The sequence below is a fragment of the Dipodomys merriami genome, unplaced genomic scaffold (assembly GCF_024711535.1).
Source record: "Dipodomys merriami isolate MVZ:Mamm:240054 unplaced genomic scaffold, mDipMer1.0.p SCAF_1, whole genome shotgun sequence".
NCBI lineage: Eukaryota > Metazoa > Chordata > Mammalia > Rodentia > Heteromyidae > Dipodomys > Dipodomys merriami.
The window spans coordinates 40803815-40816834 of record NW_027202270.1 but is presented as its reverse complement, the minus strand read 5'-3'; positions in this window follow the sequence as shown (position 1 = coordinate 40816834).

The window sequence follows — 13020 nt, the reverse complement described above, 5'->3', positions numbered from 1 at the left end:
AAATAACGAAAACAGCTTTTCTCTTAAAACTCTCACCTCAAGAACATTCTCCACAGGCCCTGATTACTTCTGCGGGGGAGAGGGGACCACCTGGGCTTATTTGACTCAGATTTGAAACATTGCCTAAAGAGAGTTAAGTTTCCTGGTCAACTGGAGAAGACAAGTCTAAATAACAAGTGGTAGTTAAATGGGAGAGAAAAAATAACCTACTGGTATATATGATTAACTGAAGGGGTAGGGAAACTTCAGAGAAGGCTTTTATCGTATTTTACCTCTGTGACATTATGCCCAGTTAGCAAAGGTTTTTCATGGGTGTGTTGCATATATTTCTGAATAAAGAGTTTCTATGATTGTCAACGTGTTAGTATTTAATATGCTGTTTAAATTTCAAGAGCACCAGCAAGAAAAAAAACATAGTATCTAGTTGATACATATAATTTATTATACTAGAGGCTACCAGATGATTCACTGACAATTGCTTGCCCTAAAATCTTTAGTTACAGCTCTGTAAACTTGAATGACTCAAAGAGAATTGCGGGTCAAGAAAAAGGACAAACTCTTCACCTATTTTAATATGGAAATTTAACTTTTATTTTCATCATGTGCTGTTTCAAAGTGTTAAAAGTCCTGGGCTTCTGCACACCAACACTCACTTTGGGAAGGCCTTTCCTTAAAAGAAGAAAGGTTTTAACACTTGGTAATGTTGTGTCCTCTGTTTGTTAATTGACCCATCAAGGTCTATTTTAAAGGAGTGAGAACAGGATGGCGAGACTGAGAAGAGCTAATTGGATTAATTGGATGCAAGAGATTTAAAAAAAAATCCTCCTGAATTACAGTCCCTAAGAAATTAGTCTAGGAAAGGAAGAGAAAACCTGGCTAGGAACTAGAAAGAAGCATTGTCTTAATCATAAGGTAAATACCATTTTTCAAATGAAGTTGATAATACAAAGACTGTTAAAGATGACACTGTAAATCGAGAGGAGTCTGGCCTACCAGGTGTTAAGTCTCAGGATTCAAACCCCAGCACCAAAAGAAAAAACAAGAAGTAAAAATGGACTATGTGGCTGACTGTGGAGTACAGGGTGATTCTAAATACCTTGTGTTAAATTTTCAGGACATAAAACAGCTGTCCTAAAGCATCTGACAAGAGTGGGAGAAAACCTTTTTTTAAAAATTGTAGGATAATAAGTGCTATACTGGAAGCTAATGTTCAAGATATTAGAACACAGCAGCCATTAGGAGATGGAGGAAAGCCAATGAACATGCTGCTTTATTTGGCAGAATCCAAATAAGAATTATGCTCTTCTGATCTTAAAATAGCTAAGATCAGGCTTAAAGAATTGAAATATATGCATTAAACTGCTTCTGCACAGCAAAGGACATAGCAATATCAACTGAAAGCCCACAGATTAGGAGAAAATCTTCACAAGCCTTACTACAGACCAGGGCGTCATATTTAAATTATACAGAGAACTCAAAAATTAAATCCCCCAAGAACAAATCCTCAAAGAAACAATCACCCAATTCATAAGTGGGCTAAAGACTTTAAAGAGGAACTTCTCTGAAAAGGAAATAAGAATGGCCAACAGACACATGAAGAAATACTCAACTTCTCTGGCCATAAAAGAAATGCAAATTAAAACATTGAGATTCCACCTCACTCCAGTTAGAATGGCTATAATCAAGAACTCTATTAACAACAGATGCTGAAGGGGATATGGCCAAAAGGGAACCCTACTGCACTGTTGGTGGGAGTGTAAACTTGTTCAACCACTCTAGAAAGCAGTATGGAGGTTCCTCAATAGAACTCCTCTATGATCCAGCAATCCCACTTTTGGGCATTTACCCAAATGATCACAAGGCCATACTAAAGCTACCAGCACAACTATGTTTATTGCAGCATTATTCACCATAGCTAAGATATGGAACCAACCAGATGGCCCTCAGTAGATGAATGGACCAAGAAAATATGGTACATATATAGACATATATATATGTATATCTATAATGGAATTCTATGTTTCCATCAGAAACAATGACACCACCTCATTTGTTAGGAAATGGAAAGACTTGGGAAAAAAAATCATATTAAGTAAGCCAGACACAAGGAAATACAGGTCTCATGGTTTCCCTCATTTTCAATAATTAGTATGTCAGAAAAGCTCAAAAGCTATGTACATATGACAATATAAGATGATGCTAACTGAAATGAACCTCAAGATACGGACATGAGGTTTTTCTTTGTCTTTTTTGGGGGGTGAGGGGGTCTGGTCGTGGGGACTCTGGGCCTGAGCACTGTCCCTCAGCTCTTAAGCTTAAGGCTAGCGCTCTTCCACTTGAGCCACAGTGCCACTTTCTTTTTACTTATGTAGTGCTGAGGAATTGAACCCAGGGCCTCATGCATGCAAGGCAAGCACTCTTACCACTGAGCCACCTTCCCAGCCCCATCTTTGTCATTTTTTAATGTACTATGTGATTTTCTTTTGTATGTTCTTTTGTATGTTTTTGTATGTTCTTCCTCCTGTGGTATATCCTCTGTTGTCACTGTATTTGATTTTGGCACTCAGCATCTTGTGTATACATTTATCTAATTTGGGGAGGGGAAGGGGAATAACAATATGCTGAAACAAGGACACAGGATGATCCATTGCAACAATGATACAAGACAATATTTTGGAAACGAACTTTACAATTTTGGGGGGGAGAAGGAGTGAGGGAGGTTAGTGAGGGAAGGGATAGTAGAACAACAAAGGAGGGGTAACAAAGTTTGACAAGAAATGTACTCATTGCCTTTTTTTGTATTTTTTTATTTTGACAATACTGTACAGAGGGGTTACAATTATATGAGCAAGGTAATGAGTACATTTCTTATCAAGCATTGTTGCCTCCTCCTTTGTTTCCCCTTCCCATCCCTTCCCATCCCCCCCCCACCAAAGTTGTAAAATTCGTTTTTTTTTTTTACATCTCATTGTTGCTGTGGGTCCAACTGTATCCCTATTTAAACAATTTGTTTTTTCCCTTCCCCTCCACAAATTATACTGAAATAGGTCCTGAGAGGAGACTTGAGCTGGTACAACTTTCCAGGCTTTGCCTTTGTTTTAGGGATTTTAGAAAAAAAAACCTTTAAACAAGCCCAGTTCTTGGAATCGAAAGAATGCCTCTAGGTCCCCCTCCCCTTAACAACCTCACCCACCTTGATTGTTCAGTTAAGGACTGGCCCAAAAAACAGGTTGTAATCTGGCTCCAACTGGTGCCACTATATGCTTTTGGTAAACCCTGCCTTTTGCACATGTTTACAGTAAACTCTCCGTATTGGCCACCTGTGTTAGTTTGGTACGACCTTTGTGTGTGTTACGATCCCATTGGTCACCTGCATGTGACCAGGCTCAAACTTCATGGATTTTGCCTTTAAAAACCAAAGAATGGGGGCCACTTGGGGTTGCAGTATCAGCTCCCAATTCTGTGCTGCAACCCTGGCTAGTCAGTGTAGGAACCTTTTCAATAAAGTTGCTTCTTTATTCATAACTTTGTTGCGGTGGGCTCTGTCACTCTGGATGACTATGTGGGCTTGCCTGCCTGAGTAGGGGGTCTTCCTACTACAATACCAACATCAAATACAGTGAAAACAACTCATTGCCTTTCTCATGTAACTGTAACTCCTCTGTTCAGCATCTTTACAATAAGAATTTTTTTTAATGAAATCCAAAAACACCAGAGAATACTTTGAGAGAGTAAAAAAGCACTCTAGCCACAGTAATCTTAAATGGTCTATTTCAACAAACTCATTTGATGTGGGTGTAATGAGAGCTTATAGGAAGACATTAATTGATCTGAGCCAGAGGGGTTAGGAAAAGCCTCCTTAATAAAGTCTCATTCAAATAGAGATCTGAATGTGAGAAAGGGAAACAGTATCTTGCAAAGGCCTTTTGTCAAGAGGAAAGGAAGACAAGCCTAAGGGACTGAAAGGAGGCCACTATGACCTAAGCAAAGATTGCAGGGAGAGGGCTGCAATGTGAAGCTGTAGCATAGACTAAGCAAGGTCTTCATTCACCGTATTGAAAAACTTAATCCTTCAGAGCAAGGGGTTGGAAAGGAAGTTAATGTTTTTTTCATTCTATCTATAATGTGAAAACACAATCATGGCCAGTGGTAGACCTAGATTGGATCTAAGACTGGTGATGTGTTGGATGTAGTTCAAGTGAATTGTTATAGGAGCAAGGAGTTTGAGAAAAGTAGGGGAAATAAAAACAATTTCAAAAGTAAAATGGGAGATATTGGTGATAGATTTCTAGATAATGGATTGAAGGAAAGAAATAAAGATGACAGGATTTCTGGTGGACAAAGTAGACAGGAACACTGGCTAGTTTTCGGGGGAAATGGTCACTTTAGCATGAATATATTGAGATTAAGATATTTTTATGACTTCAAAAGGAAGCGTAAACAGTTGAATTTATGGATCTCAAGCATTAAAAGTCTGCACTGGAGATAAAAGATGTTATGGACATTATAATCTGTCATATTCTACAAGATACTTATTTTGTCCAAATGTAACTAGCTTTATTATAAATAAGAACAGAAAACAAAAGATGGAAATTTCTAGAGCAATTTTCCAGACCTCCTTACCTCTGAGATTACCTGAGACCCTTATTAAAAAGATCCAAAGTCTCAGGTTCCTCCCCTAAAAACTTTGTCTTCTACGGGATCTATTGATTTGAATTGTTTAGCAGATGCCACAGGTGATTCTTATCACTTTCTTTTAGTCCAGCTTCTGAGGCTAGCTATATGAGAGTCACCATGGTGCTCATTAAGATGCTTATGCCTCACAGACTAAAAACTCTGAAGAATAAGAAGAGTTAGGAGGGATAGAGTAAGGAAGGTGGTTTCATACCAGGTGGCCCAAGATGTTGCCATTTATCATTGGCAAAAGTGTCCTAGGCCCTCCACATTAGGCAGCTCAGAAGGAAAGTATCCTTTGCTGGATATGTACTATATTTAAACAGCAGGCAGGGTTTCAGGCTGCATTGGTAACAGTTCACCTAGCTATTAGCTCAGACCTCCTGTCCTGTTCACTAAAATGACATTGAGCTCACTCATATATTCTCCTTACTACTTCCATTAAGGCCCATTCTTCCTTCCTTTACCTTTATGGTTATGCTGCAGCAATTGTCTTTCTAGTCTTCTCAGTACAGGTGTTTTTCAGCCTTCCTTGCTGGCCAAGAAAAAGAGGGAATGGAGTCTTATGCTATTTCACTGCTTCTTTTCTTTTTCTTTTTTTTTTTTTTTTTTTTCTTGCAATACTGAAGATTACCCCTAAGATCATGAGCATGGCAAGCAAGTGCACTGAGCTACATCCCTGGCCCAAAGTCTTTATATTCTTGAGAATCTTCTTGTAGTTTTTAAAGACTGAGCTGTATGTGGGAGAAAAACTTGTCTCTACCATTTTTAGGGGCCTGAAAATTAAATTGACAAAAGACAGGTTGGTGAGAGAAATAAACTTTAATTACATATACACAGAGAAAGTCACAAATATAACTCCAGAGGTGGTTAGAATGTGGGGTTTATATGCCATCTTCATAAAGCTTGGAATGAGATAGAGGAACATTTTGGGAGAACAAATGATTTCTTCAAAGGAATGGAGGAATAGAAATGGAACTTAGGAAGAGTGACTTTTTGAAAAAAGCATAATCTTGGAACAATGTCTACGTAAGATACCAAAGAAAAGAATGTTTGAGCAGTTCCCCAAAGGGAATTTAGGAGAACAATTAAGTTCTTTTAAGAAGCTTTACTTTTAGGCAGATAAGGCGTTTGAAGAACTCAAGTTTTTATGCCACAGTGGCTTATTCTGCGTCCCTTCACTTATTCTCATTGTAGTCTTGCTGTAACAACTCATAAATCTTCGGGAGGCCCTGTAGATGCTTACTAGGGGAAAAAATAGCATGAATACAGAAAGCAAATTAGAATTGTTACTTGTGGTAGCAAACATACAGAAAATTTCATAAAACAAGTGTGCTACTTGACATTGATGCTGACTAGGGATGTGAATTTGTTTCTCTTCCCATTCAAGAATTAAAAGGTAGGAAAGTGCGGTTGTTGTTGTTGATGTTGTTGTTTTAAGTGTTTAAATCAGACAGAGCAAGTTTATTTGAAAATGAAAAGAAAATTATGAGAAAGTAGACTCTCCAAAGAGAAGATTCGCCAAAAGGAGTCCAATGGAATCCTCTTGGAAAGCAGTTATTATAATATAGGTCTCCTTTCATTTGTCCTCCACTAGACTTTGCACTGATTGCTTGCTGGCTTGTGCATGTGCCACCTTGGCTCTCTTCATTAGTTGAGCAGGCAACCAGGCCATTACGGGAATAAGTATTTGAGGCAGAGTCTGAGACTCTGGGAACTAGAAGCACAATTAACGATTATCTGCCTTTTGTCTGCCCTGTGTTGTTCCTTCCACTTTTAATCCTTATCTATCTAGCAGTTCCTCTTACTTTCCCACAGCACTAGTCTACATTCATTAACCTATTTGGGTCAAAAAGTAGAACAAATCAGGTAATGGTGGCTCATACCTGTAATCCTTGCTATTAAGAAATTTGAGGATTGTAGTTCAAAACCATCCCAGGCAGAAAAGTCTTTGAGACTCTTTATCTCCAATTAACCAACAAAAAGCCAGAATGGAGGTATGGCTCAAAAATGGAATGAGAAAGCACAGACTGGAAGATTGGTATCTGAAGCTGGCCTTGGAAAAAATATGAGACCCCACCTGAAAAATGACTAGTATAAAAGGTTGAAGGTGTAGGTAAATACTAGAGGGCCTGTTTAGGAAGTACAGAGCTCTTAGTTCAAACCCCAGAACTACCTAAAAAAGCTAAAATGATAGATGATGATACAGTATGTATCTTTAGGTGAATTGATACAATGAATTGTACTGACTTTCAAATCTTTTTTGTTTTGTTCTGTTTTGTTTTGTTTTGTTTTGGGTCCGGTCGTGGGGCTGAACTCTGGGCCTGGGCGCTGTCCCTCACTCAGCTCTTCAGCTCAAGGCTAGCGCTCTACCACTTGAGCCACAGCGCCACTTCCAGCTTTTTTCTTTTTGCTTATGTGGTGCTGAGGAATCGAAGCCAGGGCCTCATGCATGCAAGGCAAGCACTCTACCACTGAGCCAACTTCCCAGCCCTGACTTTCAAATCTTAAGCTGGCATTGAGTAAGACAAATCCTAATTGGTTTATGTGATCATGACACAATATATTTTTTATAATGTTGGATTCTACTTTTGCATTCTTGTTCATTATTCTGTCGCTCTCATTCCCTTTTTTACAATGTTTTTATTTGATAAATGAGTTGGAAAATCTTCCCTGCTATTTTTTTTCCTGGAAGACAGTGTCAAGTATTGGTAATTGTGTTTAGTAGAGTTCATTGCAAAACCAAATCCATTATTGGAAAGTTTTTAATGATATATAATTTTAATTATCTTAAATTATTTATAATTTGTTTTATTGGTCTGAATATGGTCTTTCTGGGTGAATGTTCAATATACATTTGAAAGAAATATATATGTATTAATATTGATGGGGGAGTAGTCTGTAAATATCAAATTAGTGAATTTTTAATAGTTACTAAGATGAGGATTGATATACAATTGTACATTTATTTCTTCTTTCTTTTTTTTTTCTTTTTTTTTGGGGGGGGGGTCTGGTCTTGGGGCCTGAACTCTGGGCCTGGGCACTGTCCCTCAGCTCTTCAGCTCAAGGCGCTCTACCACTTGAGCCACAGCGCCACTTCTGGCTTTTTTCTTTTTGCTTATGTGGTGCTGAGGAATCGAACCCAGGGCCTCAGGCATGCAAGGCAAGCACTCTACCACTGAGTCAACTTCCCAGCCCTTATTTCTTCTTTCATTTCTACCAATTTTGTTTAATGTTTGTTGTTTTGTTTTGTTTTGTTTTTGCTTTGTGTTTGTATTTGGTGCCAGTCCTGGGACTTGATTTCAGGACCTGGTACTGTCCCTGAGCTTTTTGATCAAGGCCAGTGCCCTACCACTTGAGCCACAGCTCCATTTCCTGCTTTTTTGGTGCTTAATTGGAGATGAGTCTCACAGACTTTCGTGCTCAGGGCTGTCTTCAAATGTAATCTTCAGACCTCAGCCTCCTGAGTAGGCATGAGGCACCAGAACCAGCTTAGGTTTTTTAGTTGTAATAGTCACAGAGATAGACCTCAGTGTCTATCTCTGTATGCTTGCATACATTTCTATTGTAAAAGGAAGGAGATGCAGAAGATCCAACTCAGGGGTAAATGTATGCTAAGCATGTGCACTAACACTAAACTACACCCCAACCTGAAGCCTGCATACTGACCACTTTTTCATCTAATAATGATTTTGAAATACTTTCTATGAAGTAGAAATATCACTCGGTTGGGTTAAAATCTTGCATTTTTGGGGCCGAGAAGGTGGCTCAGTGGTAGAGTGCTTGCCTTGCATGTATGAGGTCCTCGGTTTGATTCCTCAGCACCACATAAGCAGAAAAAGCCGGAAGTGGGGCTGAGGCTCAAGTGGTAGAACACTAGTCTACAGCGGAAGAGCTGAGGGACAACGCCCAGGCACAGAGTTCAGGCCCCATGACCAACAAAAAGAAAAAGGAAAAGAAGAAAAATAATCTTGCATTTTTTACAGTTGAGGAAATACTTCAGTGTTACAATATTGTGTAGATTTTTTAGGATAGATTTCAAAAGTGAATAAAAGCTATTGATTTGTTATTTTTTTCAACATACCATAAGATGTTGAGCTCTAAATTTCTGTGCAATAGTTAATCTAAAATAGTTTTAAAATCAAGAAAAATTATTACCCATCCTTATTGCTCTTATTATAATGACATTATGAGTTTTATATTACTTTTTTCATGTCAAATAAGAAATTTTAATTCTTTTCCAATGTGTTATAAATATTTTTTCCCATCCCTTGATAGTGATTGTTTTTAATACATCATTTGGAAAACACCTCTATTGCTCATTGTTATAGACTAAATTATATCTCCCCAAAACACAAATTAATATTATCTATATTGTTGATAAGAGCTCCAAGGAGATATTTAATGTTAAATAAGGCCATAAGAATAGGACCTGAACACAATTAGATTAGAATCTTTAGAAGAAGAGACACCAGAAATGTGTACACACAAAGAAGCCACACGTAGACACAGTAAGAAGATGGCCATATGCAAAGCCTCAGGGAAAGCCAACCCTGCCAGCACCTTGATCTGGACTTCTGGCCCCCAGAATGTATGGCAATTGCTTTCTGTTGTTTAAGCCACTGAATAAGTGATATTATATTATGGCAGCCCTAGAAGACCAATATATTCATTTTGTATTATTTGACGCTATATAACTAAAACCACAATTTTCAAGAAAAATATTTTCTATAATTTAAATGTTAAATGACATTATTAATCTTTTTTGCATCTGGCTATAATGAAAGACTTTATGAAAGTTGGCAAAGTTATATGTGAAGCTGCTATTGGCCTTTGATAGCAATACAAATTGTGTTGTACTTAATTATGCTTTGATACTTTTTTCACTTTTTTCATTTCATCTTTAGGGATATTTTGGTTCTCCAGCCCTTACTGTTTGTTCTTTTTAATTATTATTATTTGATACTTCTTTGGCTTTTGTCATTTCTTCTTTAGAGGTATCTTGATTCTCCAATATTTATTGCTTTTCATTTTAGTTGTATTTTCATGACCATCATGAATGGTTTCTTTATGATTTTACCAGTGTCTTGGTGTACATTCTAGTATAATAAGATAGTTTGTATTTATTTTGAATCTTTTTGTGAGTTTTCTTAATTTCAGTTTAAATTTTTGACTTCCAAAAGGATACTTTCTTTTGAATCTTAGTATAATTGGTAACTCTGGAAAAATATTAAGCTGAAAATTAAAACATATAAAGGAAAAATGTTTTTCAAATTTTTAATTTGTTGCAGAATTGTGATAAGCTAGAAAACAGTGTTACCAAAAGCCCATATTACATGCATTGATTTATTAATAAATATGTGCAGGAATCTTATCCGTGGAAAACTCTTCTGACTATTTTATGGTATTGGTGACAATTTTGTATGCCTGTCCCCTGATCTATCAGAATTTCTCAGCATTAGAAATATATCAGACAGGTTTAGATACTTTATTAGGATACTTAAATCATATTGGCTTGCTCATTTTAAAAATGTTTTTCTAAGCATTTGCCCTACAAACAGAAGAAATCTGATAAACTATATTGTTTCTATTAAAATGTGAAAATAATTGAATATGCTTTATTATCAAGTATTTTGTAGACAATAACCTAATTTCCCTAGGTATTAATGAAAACTCAGTCCACAGACTTTCTTGCCCCGGCTGGCTGTGAATCGCGATCCTCAGATCTCAGCCTCCTGCATAGCTAGGATTACAGGCGTGAGCCACCAGTGCCCAGCCCAGATACCATCTTTCAACAATTCTAATATTAATTTTTCTAGCATGAAAGTTGATCTTACAATCTTACAACCTTTCAGTAGATGAATCTGAACATATTATCTTTGGGTTTTTTCTCACAGATTATTTTGGTATGGAAAAGTAGCTTTCTGTTTCTATTGGAGACAAAATCACTCTAAAATGATCTGCTCCATTTTTATTTACACTGAAGCAATTTAAATTCCATTTTCAGCCTTTCACAAAATGGCTCATTCAGCATTCTTCAGAGACTTTGTGCTCTCTTTTAGACATTCTACCTATATATCATGTCATTCTTACTTTCTATATAAATTATTTAGACAATTTATTTATGACTTTCTGAGATACTGAATAAGACAATTTGAATATTTTACTTTAGATGCTATCTATAGTACTCTCATGCTGGAAGAATAAACTGATACTTTAGCTTAGTTGAAAACAGGACTGGGGAGCATGGTTTAAGTGGTATATTGCCTGCTAGCTAGTGTGAGGCCCTGAACAAAAAATTCAGTGTAGGAGGGAAAGAGGAAAGAGAGGGAGAGACAGAGGGTGGGAAGGAGGGAGGGAGGGAAGAAGGAAAGGGAGGGAGGAAAGGAGAAGAAAGAAAAAGGAAGGAGGGCAAGAAGGAAAGAAGGAAAGAGAGAGTAGGAACAAAGTGGAGAGGGGAGAGGTAAACTCTGCTGAGCATATAGCTCAGTGATAGAGCACATATTATTTTAATAATTAAAATTACAATAAAGAATTCATTTTTTCCCCTGGTCTATCATCTAGGTGAAAGTTCCTAGTTTCAAAGACCACTTGAATTTTACTTTTTGTGGTGAGGAGCAGTGTTCCAGGTTGAACTGAAGGCCTTTCACATACTAGGTAGGTAGGTATTCTTACACTTGAGTCATGTTAAAAAGGGAAGAAAAACAGAATGATTGTTATTTATATAGGGCACTTTCTTAATGTTTTGAGATGTGCTGCCATATTTTAAATACCAATTTTAACCCATACAGAAAGTGTTAGCAGAGTCTAATTTAGAATTGTCTAAATTGGGCTGGAAAGGTGGCTCAGTGGTGGAGCGCTTGCCTTGCATGCCTGAGGCTCTGGGATCGATTCCTCAGCACCACATAAGCAAAAAGAAAAAAGCCAGAAGTGGCGCTGTGGCTCAAGTTGTAGAGCGCTAGCCTTGAGCTAGCGCTCAAGGGACAGCGCCCAGGCCCAGAGTTCAGGCCCCACAACCGGACCCCCCCCCCAAAAAAAATAGAATTGTCTAAATTGTGCACTTTGAAATTGAGGACAATTTTTATTTATGTGTGTGCCAGTCCTAGGGATTAGACTCAGCGCAGGGCGATGTCACTGAGCTTTTGTGCACAAGGCACTTGAGCCACAGATCTATTTTCAGGTTTTTGGTGGTCACTAGAGATAAGAGTCTCATGGACTTTCCTGCTTGGGCTGGATTTGAACTGTGACTTCAGATTCCTGAGTAACTAAGATTTCATACATGAGCTACCAGTGCCCAGCAAAGACATACATAATATTAAGTGTAAATAAACCCTCAAAGAATAAATGAGTTGTTATACTATCTATCCTACTTATTTTTGAATTATTTATTTTTGAATGAGTAATACATGCATATTGATAGAAAATTCAAAGTTGTGTGCAAGTGAAAATTAAGTATTTCACTCCCTCCTTGTGGCTCACAGTTACCCTTTGACTGTTTCCAGTTCTTGAGGAACTTTTCAAAGATACAAGTAAGCCTCTCTCTTTCTGTGTATGCGTATGTGTCATTTTTTTTAAAGACTACTTTATTGTCATACTGTAAATACAGTTCATGGATGGTACATGAACTCTGGGCCTGGGCACTGTCCCTCAGCTCTTCAGCTCAAGGCTAGCGCTCTACCACTTGAGCCACAGCACCACTTCCGGCTTTTTTCTTTTTGCTTATTTGGTGCTGAGGAATCGAACCCAGGGCCTCATGCATGCAAGGCAAACACTCTACCACTGAACCACCTTCCCAGCTGTGTGTGTGTCATTTTTTTGTTTGTGGTTGTTTTGTTTCGGGTACTGGATGATTGGGAGGGGGAGTGCTAAGGATAAAACCCAGCATTTCTTACATGCTAAGCAAGCACTCCTACTATTATTGGCCTATATTCCCAGTCCTCAACTGTTTTTTTTTGCTTGTTTTTTTGTTGTTGTTGTTGTTGGTCGTAAGTCCTCTGGGCCTCTAGGCCTGGGCCCTGTCCCTGAGCTCTTCAGCTCAAGGTGAGTGCTTTACCACTTGAGCCACAGCACCACGCCATTTTTCTGGTGGTTGACATAAGAGTTTCACAGACTTTCCTGCCTGGGCTGGCTTTAAACCACAATCCCCTTCTTTTGTTTTTCCCCTACCATCCCTTCCTTCCCTACCTCCCCAACTCCTCCCTCCCACCCCCAAAGTTGTAAAGTTCATTTTCAACATAGTGTCTTGTACATCTCATTGTTACAATGGGTCAACCTGTATCCTTATTTCAGCATTTTGTTATTTCCCTTCCCCTCCCCAAATTAGAAAAATGTGTATACAAGATGCAG